Source organism: Equus asinus, chromosome 2 (assembly GCF_041296235.1).
Source record: "Equus asinus isolate D_3611 breed Donkey chromosome 2, EquAss-T2T_v2, whole genome shotgun sequence".
Lineage (NCBI taxonomy): Eukaryota > Metazoa > Chordata > Mammalia > Perissodactyla > Equidae > Equus > Equus asinus.
Genome location: NC_091791.1, coordinates 66,119,698 through 66,135,081, shown reverse-complemented (window position 1 = coordinate 66,135,081; position 15,384 = coordinate 66,119,698). Strand labels below are relative to the sequence as shown.

Sequence of the window (15,384 nt, the reverse complement as noted above, 5' to 3'; positions counted from 1 at the left end):
GCACCTCTACTGATCCTGGTCGTCCAGGATCACCAGATGCGGAGACCATGCTGGCAGTTCTTGGATGCGATAAAGTTCCCCAATGGGCCAGGAGCAACCTCACATACAAGGACATGCCATGAGCTTCAAAGGCAGATAGACCAAGGCTACCAATCTTGGGGCTGTCACCTCCCAATGTGCGGCTAAGCAGGTGACAATATATCTACACTCAAGCTTCCTCACCTGTGAGGTCAGGATGCTTCGTCTTCCTCACAGTGTTGTTGGAGGGTTAAACGAGACAACACACATAAACCTCTTTGCCCAATTGCAAAGGGGATGTCCAATAATGGTCAGTTCCCTTGCCCTCATCCACGCTGCTGTCAGACATGTAGTAGCCATCCAGGCAATAGCTGCTACCAACGTTATTCGGAGCCCGTTATCTCATACAGTGTTCACAGCAGCTCTGGAAGGCAGGAAAAGCCCAAGTTATCCTTCACACTGGACAGCGAAAGCCAAGGCACAGAATGGTGGGGAAGAAAGACGCCCATCTCGGTCCATCCTTCCCCTTGACAAATGGTGAAGCCGAGAGCCAGCGCAAGGCACACCCATGCAAAGCCAGCCCAGAGCCCAGGTTGCAACAAGCCGGGACAGGCGCATTTCCAAGACAACCCTCTGCTTCCACAGTCATTGTCATCTTCCTCCTCCACATGGAAGCCCTCAAAATGCCCCGGCAGAGCATCCATTGACCTCTCAGCAGCTAGCTGTCCAGAGGTGCACAGGAAGGAGGTCTGTGGCACTTCAGGCATGGCTGAGCTCCATTGAGGCAAGCAGACGGCCACAAGAGGCAGAGACAGAAGTTTCTGTTTTGTTTACATCACGAGGCTGACATGCTGGGAAAATAGTAACAGTATCATTATTATGATAGCATTTATAAATGGCATTTACTGTGAACCCAGAACTCCACATATAGTAACTCATTTAATCCTCACAATAACCATATGAGATAGGCATTACAATTATTTGCATTTTACAGAAAAAGGAACTGAGGCACAGAGGAGTTAAGTAACTTGCCCAAGGTCACACAGGTAGTAAGTGGTGAAGGTAGGATTCAAACCCAGGTCTTCTGGTTCTAAAGCCCGTGCTCCTAACCCTGAAGGACTGAATGATATCCAATGAGCCTGTCAGAGACGGGGGCTCGTTAGAGGCTGGAAGGTGGGGTTAGTAAGGCCCACCTAGAAAGAAAGCAGAGGGTGAGGTCAGGAGAGGCTTTTGTCTGCTGTCCTAGACCCCATTCAGGAGAGGCAGGGCAGGGACTGAGGCTTCAGATGACAGAGTTCTAGAACCTCTGTGACATATCAGGGTTGTTATTTTCCTTGCCCCCTAACCATTCCCCTGTGGTGATCAGCAACAATGCAGTTAAACTGGGAAAGCCTAAGCCTTGTCCAGGCAGGAAGCCGTGGGCTGACTGCAGCCTGCCCCGCAGCCAGGCTTGGTGGGGTGAGAGTGGGGGGATGCCGCAGATGTCCACACCCCACCCAGGAGCCAGGGCTGGTTGGGCTGGGGCAGCAGGAGGTCTAAGGACTGGGGAAGGAGATCCAAACAGGATCAGGATTCCAGCTGAAAGTAAATAATTTAATTACATAATTATTTCTTTAATGTCACCCAGTTGGCTATAAGTGAGAGAGTGAGCAGAACTGTGTCTGTCTTGTTCAACTCACGTCCCCAGGTCCTGGCTTACAGCCTGGTGCTTAGTAGGTACTCGATAAATATTTATTAAGTGAACGAGTAAAGAGAATAAGTATAAGCTGGGGTTTTTCAACCTCAGCACTATTGACGTGTGGGACTGGCTAATTCTTTGTTGCGGGGACTGACCTGTGCATTGTGGGATGTTTAGCAGCATGCCTGGCCTCTACCCACCAGATGCCAGTAGTACCCTCTCTCAGACATAACAACCAAAAATGTCTTTGGACATTGCCAAATGTCTCCTGGGGGCCAAAACTGCACAGAGGTGAGAACCACTAATATAAGCCAATATCCTTGGCTGGTGCCACTAACTGAACAAGGGAAGCCAAATTGAATCTACTCATCCAACAGGCAGGAAGGGACCTGAGCACGAGAAGCAGGGAAGGGCTGCAAAGAGGTGTGAGATCAGGCCAACGCACGCACAGGGCTCTCAGTCATCAAGAATGGAGCCTATTTGCCTTTTCAGTTGTGAGGCGTGGAGACGATTTATGCTGATGTGAACATAAAAATCAGGGCGGGTGGGATGAAGAGGGTGACGGCAGGGATCAGGAGGAGAGAGAAGCTGACTGAGACCAGACGCGGGAGTGAGGACAGAAATGGCCCCAGGCTTGGGCCAGAGAACAGATTGGACAGCAGAAGTCTCCACGCAGTTCCCCAGTCAGGGGCCTTTTGACAGGTGGCCTTGTGACAGAGACTCTCTCTTGTCTGTGCTTTGAAGGCTGCCCTGTGAAATGCAGCCTCGCACCCAGGAGGCCTGTGGATCAAGGTGGCCTTGGCAGACCTACTCAGAGGGATTAGTCAGAGACGTTACAGCTACACGACTGCCTCGTTATTATGACACACGCTCTCGCCCTGTCTAAGCTCCGAATACTGATTTGTTTATTTCTGAAAACTGTTTCCACCAAGACACCAAGCTGGGCGAGGAGAGATAGCACTGACTCAGCCAATTCCCCATCCTCGGCATAAAAGGGTCTAAAAAGAATAATTTAAGCTTCTCTGGAGTGAGACCATTTAATGAATCTTCTCTATGCTAAGAGGTTTTATATGCCTTTTTAAAAACACTTCCCCAAGCACAGGTCTGTGATACCACCTTGGAGAGCAAAGAGATGAAGTGATACACGTATGCACAGCACACAGGGAGGTGGTTTCCTTGGCAACAGCATCCATGTTCTGCCTTCCCTTGGCTAAATTGGAATATATTGAAATATCTGCTTTGGGCGCCTCTCTTGTGGAGGGGAATGAGTGGTTTTCTATTCAGGCACTCTCAGAACCGTGGGCCTGCAGCTGGGGAGCAATGTTCTGCGAGTCTGACATATCTGATAGGGGCAAGGCAGTTAGCAACTGGCAAAAGTCCTCAGCCTTCGTTTGTAAAACCAAACCATCCTTTCCTGAGCCAGAGGAAAATGAAAGCAGCAAACACATGAGGCTCGACTGGCCCAACAGATCGGACTCCATTTCACATGGTCTTTCTATATCCACTGCCCTACAGCTTTCCAAACATGCCAGCTCAATGGATTAGACTCCAAAAGTCTACACACAATGTGCTTAAAATGGAGAATGCTCTAAGAAAAACAGAGACCTACAAAAAGATGTCCTCAATTGATCAGCTCAAATCTTTGGCAGTAGGAAGACAGCTGTAGACCCAAAGCACAGTGCCTGGCACACAGTAGGATGCCAACATCACGTTTGTGGAATTGGACTTTGAGTCAGGTAGACCTGGGTTTTTGCCCTGGCTTCACTGTTAACGTGCCACACGACTTAGAACAACTTCCATAAGCCCTGTGGCCTCAGTTTCCTCATCTGTAAAGTGGAGATAAGCAAACCTTCCTATAGGACTGCTGGGAAAATTAAGTGAGGTGACATAGAAAATGCCTGACACAGAGGAGCATTCACTTATGTTTTCTTCTCACCACCAAGAAACAAGTAGCATCCTGATGCTTTCTGATTGTTGAAATTTACAAAAACAAGCAGCGTCTTAGCTGGGCAGGATCAACTTCACCCAGGGAACCTACCTCTTTCCTATTGATATGCCTTTGTTCCCAGGGTCTCTCTGCAGAGCTCAGATGGCCCAGGCTTGGAAGGACCTGGATAGGGAGGACAGAAGGACCAACTCAGGTATAACCAGAGATCCAGCCACAAGCTGAAGAAGAAGTAGGCCAAGGAGACTGTAAGGGGTGAGGTCCAGGCAGGCTAGAGGCGGGCAACACTGCAAAGGCCATCAGTGGCTGCCAGTAGGAGCATCAGCCATTAGCAGGACCCAAAGTAGGGGGTGCTAAGAGTGGAGGAGGACTGGTTCCGTGTGTCAGGGATACAGTGGTTAGAGCCAGGCTTTCTATTTGAAACTGTCGCAGAAGATGCCCTCCTGTTTTTGGTTCTAATATCTTATGCCCCTCACTCCTAGGAAGATCTTTCTGGAGCTTCAGTTAAAATCATGCTTCAGTTTAAACATATCAGTACCAAAGATTCCCCATTAGAAGCACAGACTTCAGTCCTGATTTCTGGACTGACGGGACTGCTGCTCATTCTCAAGAGCCTTCTGAATACAAAACTGAGATTCAGTTCCCTTCCATACTTACCGTGTGACCTCGGGCAAAACTTTCCTAAGCCTTGTACTTGTGGTCTACAGAATGATGCACCACTCCTTCCTAAAGTCACAGGACTGCTGTAAAGGCAAAATTACAGGCAGGCGGCATAGTGAGTGGAAATACACCATCTGCATCTTTATATCTTCTGCTGTTATGTCATCTGGCCATCTGTAAAACAAGAGTTTGCTACTTAACTGAAGAATATACAAGCACAGGCTTTTCCCCCAGGAGAAAGGGAAAGGGAATTGAAAATACAATAATTCAGAAGTTCCTCTACAAATATTAACTACAACCGCTCATTAATAAATTTCTGAAAAAAAGAACATCATTAAAGGGATACTTACTCTGCAGATATAAAAATGCACTCTAAAGCTACAATAATTAAAACAGTGTGGTACCAGCAAAGAAATGGGCAATGAAATAGACTCAATATATTTAAAATTTTAATATACTTTTAAGACAGAATTTCATATGGTCGTGGAAAACTATGGAACACTCAGTGAATCATGTTTGGGAGTAACCTACCAACCCACTAGGGAAAAATTTAAACCCTGTCCCTACCTCACACCATACTTCAAAATACATTTCAGGTAGGTTAAATATTAAAATAAAAAATAAACCATATTAAGAGAAAATGCAGATTAATATTCACATTCTTTGGGTTGTAGGTCATCATCTTTTATGTGCCTTCACGCATCCTTTCAGCCCACCTTTCGCTCTGGTTATTGCCATAGCAACCGCTGTGCAAAGCGTGGTCTACCAACCCCTCAGCTCAGAGGCACCACCTCCCTCTCCCTCTCTTCTTTTTCCTCCCGGCTTCTCTGACACAGCTCCGTGGGGCCCCTGCAGCTGCCCGCTCAGCCATCCCGCTGTGCGCACAAACACAGAGGTGCGAGGGATTTCACGCTCCCTAGGGCAACTCTCAGCCCTTGGGAGACAGAAGCCGATGGTGAACATGTTCCTCTTCCATCTGTCAGGGAGACAATTCTGAGACACACTGCACATGCGTCCTGATGGGCCCAAGCAAGACTGAAGCCCCGCTTCCCTTGTGCTGGCCTCCCCTCCTTCCCTGTGTCACTCTCTTTAGCACCCTGGGGTCACTGACCAAAATAAACTGCACTCAAGCCCCGGTCTCAGATTTTGCTTTTGGAGGAATCCAGGCTAAGATGACTGAATAAGGCCTAAGTATGGCACTATATTGAGAAAACATAAAGAAGAAGGTGGATAGATTCACGTTCTTTGAAATATAAAGCTTCTGAACATCCAAATATACCACATACATTCTTCCTTTCCCTTCCAGAACAATTCAGACCCAAAGCCACTAGATGGAGCCAAGCCAGGTAGGCATCCATACAAGATAGGCAGGGTCTGGGGTATGTGGGGCCGCAACATGGGTGTCAAAGCCTGAGCAGGGCAAAGGGGGCATACATAAGGGTGGGAGGTGGGCCATGTGAAGTATCAGAGCCCAAGTGGGGTGAGGAGGGCATCTGGGGAGTGGGGGGCACCCAGAATGGAGTGGGAGGTATCCATACAGGAGGGTGGCCCAGCGAGGGGTTCTGGAACCTGAACAGGATGAGAAGGGCATCTGCACTGATGGGGAGAGGAAGGGATGTCCCTAAGCAGTGGCAGTGGCAGTGATGGAAGACTGGTTACATACAAAGTATTGATCAAACAACTAAAAGTATATTATGGACGATGAGATGGGAGCCAATTTTCTCACGGTTATAGAAAACAGTTACAGCAATGGAAGGGAGAAAGCCAGAATGTACCCCATGGTGTATGATTAAAATTAGAGGCATTAAACTCATGCTTTTATGAACATATATATGTTTTCAACATCTGTAGATATATAAAGAACAAATATATATGTAAATGTGTGAATGTATGTTTATATGTGCATGTCCACAAAGAGAAACAGGGAGCAGCGACACTCCAATAGCAACGAGCACATCTAGGACTCAGATTTTGGCTTCTAAATACTATTCTCCACTAAAAGGGACCAGGGTTCCTTGGAGAAATGGGTGATTCCAGGGCTGAGGAGGAACACTTGGGTTTGCCAAAAAATACGGAAGTGCTCAAAGGATGATGGGGACATAAATCAAAAAGATACAGAAACCCACTTGAAGGAGTGCCTACTGGACAAATCTAGGATAATTTGAACATCAAAATAGATAATGACATTAAAGGATTATAATCCATTTCATAAAGTATAAATCCATGAGTGTATACAGATAAAAATATACAAATGAATAAACTGAAAGTTTGAAGAGGAACAAGATATTGACAGTCTCAAAGCGTCTCCCCACAAACTATGTGTTAATTACAAAGGGGAAAAGTAACTTTACGGTGGAGAAACCAGACACCACCTTAATCAAGTGATCAAACTTCACTCTCCTCTCATGAGACCAATTCAAATCATGTGTGAGCTGATGGGAGGCAATGAGGACTCAGCATCACGTCTCATGTTCTGCCCGATATGGATAAGCTGAAGCAAAACATGAGGAAACGTCAGAAAGCACACTTTGATGGACATTTGACAAAAAATCTGGCCCTCACATTTCAAAAGCATCAAGGTCATGAAAATCAAGGAAAGACTGAGGAACTCTTCCAGATGAAGGAGAATAAAGAGACATGACAATTGCCCGCAAGACATGATTCTAAACTGGAGCCTTTTGCCACAAATGACATTGTCGGGACAACTGGAAAAAGTTGAATGGGATCTGAGGAATAGCTGGTACCCAGATGCAAGATCAGCTTCCTGGTTTTGTTGGTTGTATTGTGGGTATCCAGGAGAATGTCCTTGTTTGTAGGAAATACTCACTAAAGTACCCAGGGTTGATGGGCATCAGATCAGCAACTCACTCTCAAATGAGTCTGAAAAAAAAAAGTTCTTTGTATGGTGCTCGCAATTTTTCCATCAGCTTGAGATTATTTCAAAATAAAAGTAAAAAACAAAAACCATATAAAACTGTAAAAGACAAACTGGAAATAATGCAAATCACACGACAGAAAAAGTTTCATTCTCAACATATAAACAGTGCTTCAAATTGTATTAGAAAAACATGAATAGCTAGATAGAAAAAAATGACAGAAGATGAGCAAAAAATGCCAAAAAAATAAATATCCAATAAACATGAAAAAAGTTTATCTTCCCCTGGAAACTAAAGAAATGAAAATGAAAATGAGACATCATAATTTTTGGCCCTTCAATATGACTCCACTCATAGGTGGAAATTAGTATATTGAGAAGGAGATCTGAACGGTGGTCACCAGGGAAAAGGGGGGGTGGGGGGAGGGCACGGAGGGGGAAGGGGTGTACCCACAATATGACTAACAAAAATGTACAACTGAAATCTCAAAAGGTTGTAATCTATCATAACATTAATAAAAAATAAATAAATAAATATTCAGAGGTAAAAAAATATATATATATATTTTTAAATAATAATGTCTCATCTTGGCAAGAGTGTGAGGGTTTAGCTACTTTTATTTACTGCTGGTGGGAGTGCAAATTCATACATTCATTCTATAGGACAGTTCAGCAATTTGTATCAAAAGCCTTAAAATTTTGCAAACCCATTGCCCCAATAAGTCTGTTTCCGGGAATATATCCTCAGGAAATCGTCATGAATGCTCACGAATATTTATCACAGGGCCACTTGTAGAGAGAAACAACTTAATTAAGAGATCAGATAAATTTACCACAATACATCCAAACAATAGAATACTATGCTAACTATTAAAAATTATTTAATCAAATATTATTTAATGACAGCTGTGCATATAAATGCAATTATATTAGCATTAATAGTCAAATCCTGGTAGCTCTGAGCTCCCACCTGCATAACTTCGAGGTATCACCTCCCTCCACAAATCTCCCCCAGTGGTTGCTGGGAGATGCTGCAGGTGCTGCCTGTGTCCTCAGGAGCAAGCCTGACCTCTCTCCTAGGAGGACCTGGGCCAACTGAGGAGGCGCCATGCAAACAGGAACCTCTGTCTGGCTTGGTGGGGACTGCCCCACTCAGGAACTGCTCCCTGGCCCCATCCCACATTGTCACTCAGTTCTAGCACTAAAGTGACACTCTGTTGGAGTTGGCTCCAAAGTGGGCCTCCTTGAGCTCGGAGTCTCATACGTCTTTTTTTATTGTTTTTTGGGGGGTTTTTGAGGAAGATTAGCCCTGAGCTAACATCTGCCACCAATCCTTTGCTGAGGAAGACTGGCCCTGAGCTAACATCCATGCCCATCTTTCTCTACTTTATATGTGGGATGCCTACCACAGCATGGCTTGCCAAGCAGTGTATAGGTCCTCGCCCAGTATCCAAACCAGCGAACCCCGGGCTGCTGAAGCAGAATGTGTGAACTTAACCGCTGCGCCACTGGGCAGGCCCCTCACCACATCTTTTATTAATGGCACTCAGTCAGCTTCTGCCCCATCCTCTCGCCCATTTGGGCCAAAAACCAATTCTTCAGGCCAAACAGAGTTCTCCCTTCTTGTCCCACTCATGCACCAGAGAAAAAAATCTCCAAAACCTCCTCTATTCCACCACAAAAAAGAAAATTCCCTCCTGCATAGAAAAGTGCTAGGGGTCGGGGAGGAGAATCCCTAGGCCGGCCCCTTGGGAGAAACAGCCAGATGGGGCTGTCTCGGCCCACACACACACACACACGAGGGGAGAGGCACGCGCGCCACACAAACAAGCGAATGAAAGCCCAGAACAACCTACACCAAAAGGTTGCTCGTGTTTGTCTCCTCCGGCCGAGATAACGAGTGACTAGTATTCTTTGTTTGTCTACCTGAATTTTATAAAACTTTCCCTTTAAATCTGCTCCTTTAAATCTGTGAAATATTTATTGGAATGCAGAATAACAATTGTAAAATACGTGTAAGGTTAAAATAAGAACACACACAACTTACCCTTAACCGGCCCATTTACCCGCCACCCAGGTGAATACACTGAACTGACCATTCTTTTAGACCCGTGTATGACCCTCCATGATCCCAGTCCCTTCCCGCCCCCCGAGTAGTAACCACAAACACTACCATCCTCAGCATTCTTCTCATGTCTTTGAACTTCTTTATAACTTTACTATATATGTTTGTATCCCTAAACAGTAATTTTGCATGTTTTTCTAATTTCTCATAATAAAACCATACTCTGTGTACTCTTCTGAGAATTGCTCTTTTCACTCACCTTTCTGTTCCTGACATATATCCATGTTGTTGTTTAAAGCTGTAGGTCACTCATTCTCCATGGTATGAGCATGCACCATTCACTTGTCCCTTCTGCTGTGATGGGTATTTGCATCACGTCCTTTTATTTTATTATTCTTGGTCATGCTGCATGATCATTCTCATCCATGTCTCCCAGAGCACACGTCCAAGAGATTTTCTAAGACTGAAGAATAGACTTGCTGGGTCACAGGGCGTGAGCATCCCCGACTTTTCTGCATAACGCCTAATTGTTTTCCGTAATGATGTGCCAATTTACTCTCCCCCCAGCAGTGTTTAAGCAACAATACTGGGATCCATTTAGAAGGTTCAAAATGAGCACTGTCTCCATCATGAAGGCCTCCTAGGGCGCGTCTTCCTCAGCTGTTGGAGTGCTGTCAGGCACATGAAGTGATAAAATGGCACCTCTTTCTTAAAAACACAAGTGGCATTTTAGAATAACCTGAATCATATCCTGTTCTCCCAACTCCTCTTTGGTTGTTCTTGGTTTTCTCTAGGCTCCCTGGACTATGTTTTTGGTAGAGCCCTTTGCCCTCCAGAGCCAGAGAAGCATCTCTGAATTGCCAGGGGTGGAGCCTGGGATGGGGAATAGGAGCCCTAGACCACAGCCAGTCACCGCCCCCACTCACTAGGCGGCCTTGGGCAGGTCGGCCTTCCTCCTGGGCCTCCCCCAAGCTGTATGAAGAAGGGGATCCGGGTGGACAGTCTCTGAAGCCACTTCCACCTTCAAGCTGCATGACTAAGTCTTCCCACTGCCTTTGCACCTGCTTGATGGCGTCAGCCACAGAGTGAGTCAACCCCTGGGGCCATATCCTGGTTCCTTACCAATGCCCTCACTCCAACACATCATCCAAGCTGTGCAGTGGCAAGAGACAATGATTTCCCAGGGCCACATCTCTGTCTTGTCTTGGCCTGAGGACACAGGCTGCATGGACCCCCACAGCTGCATCTCTCTGCCCTGGTTCCCCTGCGGCGCCTCCTGCAGGGAGCCCTTGGATAGGAGTTCCAAATGGGAACCTTTGTGCCTCTTCCTCTCTAGCTTTTCTTCCTTAATGTGTTAAAGAATGGAGTCGTCAGACTGGATCTGAGTCCTGGCTGGCTTGGCCTTTTCAGCCTATGTGACCTTGAACTAATTACTTAAACTTTCTGAGCTTCCGTTTCCTCATGTATAAAATGACGACAATTCCTAGTCCACAGATCCATTATGAGGCTATAATCTCAAATATGAGATCACATACCTGGAGCACTTAGCACAGGGCCTGACACATAAGATATGCTCAGTAAATGGTAGCAAGTATGAAAACTAGGCTCCCTTTGGACAGAGTATGGATCCCACCATGGCACTAAGGTCAGCCTGATCTTGCAGAATTCAGCTCTTCCCAATCCACTCCTATTTACAGAGAGGGAATTTTTGGAAACTCCAGCCTGCTGCTTAGTGTTGAAGCGAATGGAAAAGGGTTTCACCCTGTCCTTAAGAGAAGGACAAAGCAGCATGGAGAGGTGGCAGCAGGGAGCAAAGGGAGAGGCCCACCTAGGGAGGCAGAGGCTCCAGCAGAAACGTCGAGCCTACATGCTCGTCCGAAGAAGTAACACTCCAACACCTCTTATGAAGGCTTGATGTGTAATTTAACCAGATTGGATAGAAGCTATATTTCCAAAAATTCTCCTGGCACACTCTGTGTCCCTCTCTTAATACACTGATCACAGTCTGCCATGCACAGACATGAAGTGTGTGTGTATGTACATGAACACACCTAGTGGGCCCTTATCCCACCTTATGTAATCACCCAAGTACAGAGATTGTGCTGGATTCATCCGTGGACTCCCATAAGGCTAGTCCAGAAGTTTACACATGAGTGCACTCAACAAACACACGTGTTCATCAAGTATTAATTGAACACCTACTTCCCATGGGCCAGGGGCCTGGTAGGTGCTGGGCAAACAGATGTGAATACAACATAGCTCCTGCCCTCAGGGACTTCAGAATCCAGTGGGGAAGGCAGGCCAAAGTCAACTATAGTAGCAGCCAGAGCAAGAGTATTCTCAGTAGAAGCGGCAGTCTGAGCAAAGCTATGGAGGTGAGAGGTTGCTTCATGTGTCTAGTGTGGTGAGTTGGCTGGAGCAGTCCAGCCTCGGCCATGTGGAGAGGCTTAACATGACGAGGCTGGAGAAATAGGCTGGGCCTGTAGGTCCGCAAAGACACAGCAGTTCTCCTTGAGGAAATGGAGAGACATGGAAGGCTTCGAGTAAACGAATCCGTGTCTCAGCACTGTCGCTTGGGGGCTGTGTAGAGAATGATTTGACAATTAAAAGTATAAGAGAAGAAAGTGGTAAAACTCGATAAAAAGATTGGAAGCTGAAGCTGAAGAAAGATTTCAAAAAGGAGATCAAAACTACAAAAGGAAAGGAGAGAAACGGGTAAAGTTAGAAGACCAATCCAGGAAGTCTAATATAAATTTTAAGAGTTCCCAGAAAGATAGAACCAAAGGCATAGAGGGAAGGAAGTCATCCAAGAAATAATTTGGGAAAATTTCCCAGAATGAGGGCATGAGTCAGTAAACTGAAAGCTCCATTAAGCGCTCAACACAATGGATAAAGTTAGGTTCCAGCACAGTGGAGCAAGGTCAACTCTCAGACTTCTGGCAACAACAAGAAGGGCCACAGCTTCCTCAAGCTTTCGCAAGAAGAGAAACAGGTAACATACGGAGAATCAGGGAGAAGAATGGCATTGACTCCCTCACATCACTAGAAACCAAATGATAATGGTGAAAATTCTTCACATTTTTTTAAAAGAAAAAATCCAACTCTGAATTCTATATCCAACCAAAAATCAAGGGTCATTTTTCAGAAAGGCAAATTTTTTTCTTCTCATGGATCCTTTCTTAAAAGCTATCAGAGGATGTGCTCTGCCAAAACAAAGTTGTAAATCAAAATAGAGGGAGACTGAAGATACAGAAAATTCTGACACCAGAGAGATGGAAGGGCATTCCTGAATTGGTGGTAAAGGAGGCCCCCAGGATGGGACAGTGGCCAGGGAGAGGCACGCCAGCTCTGAGGGCGGCAGGTCAGAAGACTCTGCGAGACTATTCGGGGTGATGAAATTCATGGAGTGCCTGATGCACATGAAAACCTTGAGAGAAGGCAGAGGCAATTGGCAAAGATTTTGGAGTTGAATTATTGATAATTACATAGATGGGCAAGTAGCAAAAGAACAAGTTAGTTATTAACCCTAGATGAAACAAAAAGGTGCGCAGGAAAGGAAAAATCAAGTATACCACACGGAACTAGTTGCCTCCTTAAACAATAAACACACATGACTCGGGCAGAATGTATAAAGGAAAAGCGTCCATTTATTAACACACATCCATTACAGTCCTCCTGCCCTCCGTCCTGATTCCCCAAAGTGCCTGGATGAGCCAAACACAAACATGGCCCTCTGTCCGGCCCCAGGCGGGCAGCTTCCCTTTCAGGAGTGAAAGGTATTTGGCCCCAGTGGGGGAAAAAAACGAAACAAGAAAATAAATTTGAAAAGAGACCTATAAGACCACAAGAGAGAAACCTGGCAATTAGTGCTTTCGACAGATAATAAATTCTGAATCTCACAAATGAGACTTACGAGTTGAGTGTGTATAATTGATACCCCAGCCTAGAGAGCTGATCAGATCACCTTAATCCTACTTTTTGTCTTCTGCATTTTAAATTATTCAGTTCCTTTAAAAACCAGAAATGCTGCCTTTGTAGAATCAGACAGCTCACTTCACGGGTTGCCAATTTAGTATCTCCACAGTGGGTTTGGCCAGAGACGCTTGCCTTGAAGTCTGGAGATGTGATCAGCACCGGAGCTCAGGCCTGCTCCGTTCCATCTGCATTCTGCTGCCTGCGGACCTCTCCAACCTGGGGACTCCACTGGGAGACAGCCCGCTGTGGGGTACCAGGCAGAGTGAGAGTGTGCCTGGACTAGGCAGGTTAAAGGCCCAGAATGCTTCAGGCTGCTCAGATACCCCCAAGGATCATGCCCAACTCCAGCCACCCACGTTCAGCAGAGAGCAGGTGCGGGTCACTTCTCAGTTCCGGATGCTTCTCACCGCAGGCTGGGTGCAGGATTTGGCATTTTCCACTCATGATGCCATCTGATCCTCACAACAGCCCTGTGAGGTAGGTGATACTATTAGACCATTTCACAGATGAAGAAACTGAGTCTCAAAGAAGCCTTAGTGCTTTGCCTAAGGCCACACAGCTGAGAGGCAGTAGAGCTGGGATTTCAATGCAAATATATCTGACTCCAAAGACTACTCTGTTATGCTGCTTTTGAGGACTTCCTCTGGACCAGACCCAGGGCTGGACCCTGGAGATTTAAAGAGGACTAAGATGATGTCCCCACCCTCACAGAGCACGACTCATGGGGGAGTCAGGCACATAGGCAGTCCCAACATGCTCTAGTGGGCTCCTGGACAGAGGGCTGGTGAGCACAGGCACAGAGGAGAATGACCTGGGGGTGACAGTGATGTGCAAAGGGCTGCCCTACCCCCCCTCCCCCCTCACTGGGACTGGCCTGGGAAAGGGGAGATTTGAGGGCATAGGAAGTTGTCTTCAAATCTCCGAAGGGCATGGTCATTCTGAGCAACCCACAAAACTCCACCAGATCCAGTGGGTAGGAAGCACAGAGAGGCCACTGGCTCTGTGGGGAGAGAGTTGAGCTGCAAGGGGCCACTTTGCAAGAGTGCAAGGTCACTGGCATGGAGAAGCATTTGAGCCGAGTCGGACATACCTTGTCAGAATGTAGCTCAGAGGACTCCTGCCCTAGGGGAAGAGGACAACAGCACCTCATTGTCTTCCCTTCTCAGAACATCTATCACCACTTTCAGTCATCTGAAAAATTGAGATGATAATAATCCCCGCCTCACTGAGTGGTTGGGAGGACTAAATGGGAACTGGCGCTCGGATAGATTAAGCAGTTTGCCCAGGGTCCCACTGCATGCAAGCAGGAGAGCAGGATCTCTTTCACTGCTGGTCTTCCTTTTAAACCAGCCAGGCCATCTCTTCTTCCATGGTGATCCCATTGTGGTTGGTGACTCTATTTGTGCTCAAGGTAAGGGAGTGAGAAGCAGGTGCTCACAGGAAAGAAGAAAAAAGATTGGAGTTAAACTCTCTACCTGGCAACTGACCCATATCACTATCCATAGATACTAGCCCAGGCCTGAGCCCCTCCTGAGCTCTGAGAATTCTGCGGGCTGCCACAGCAGGAAGAAGCCTGGACTTTAATTCGGAAGACATGCTTCATGTCCTCCCTTTTCCACTTTCTAGCTCCAGGATCTTGGACTTGGGTCTCAGTTTTACATCTGTAAAATGGGGATGACAATTCCCACTCTAAGAAACTGCCAGGGTTAGCATGCACTTCCAATGAACAACGTGTGTGAAAGCCCTCTGCTAACTAATGTACTTGACAAATGTGAGGAGAGGTGGAAGGGAATTGGTGCACACTGAATTCTGCTATGTGCCATGTCACAAGCAGCCCGTGAGATGAAGGTTCATGTGCAAGCAATGGACTACAAGACTGCTCCTGGAAGAAGCTGGTAAGGGAGTGGGGGAAGCAAGACAGGAAAGCAGCTGCACAGTGTACAGTTACAAGTGACGTCCCGGCACGGACTGATCCTGCAGGGAGCTCTAGAGGATATGTTATACCACCAAGTTTGCCCCACCTTGAAGCAAAGGAGAACACGGTCTGATATGATGAGGCCAAGACTGCCATGTGCCACGCCTCAACAGAGAGCTGGAGTGTGCAGAGGGGCAGAGGACGGCAGAGCAAGCAGGACGGCAGAGCAAGTCAGTCACATCATATTTCAGTA

General features: G+C 46.5%; 1 protein-coding gene and 1 long non-coding RNA gene across 2 annotated transcripts in view; both read right to left on the bottom strand.

Annotated features, from left to right (window-relative positions):
- The window catches only part of RPS24 (ribosomal protein S24), a 253,477-nt gene that overhangs the window by 65,030 nt on the left and 173,063 nt on the right, over nucleotides 1-15,384 (bottom strand). The gene's annotated exons all lie outside the window — the stretch shown is intronic.
- LOC139041149 (uncharacterized) lies at nucleotides 3,669-10,172 on the bottom strand. The gene is made up of 3 exons (XR_011495892.1): nucleotides 9,501-10,172; nucleotides 4,299-4,475; nucleotides 3,669-3,806 (listed from the first exon to the last, which is right to left on the bottom strand). It is a non-coding gene; the product is annotated as an uncharacterized lncRNA (long non-coding RNA).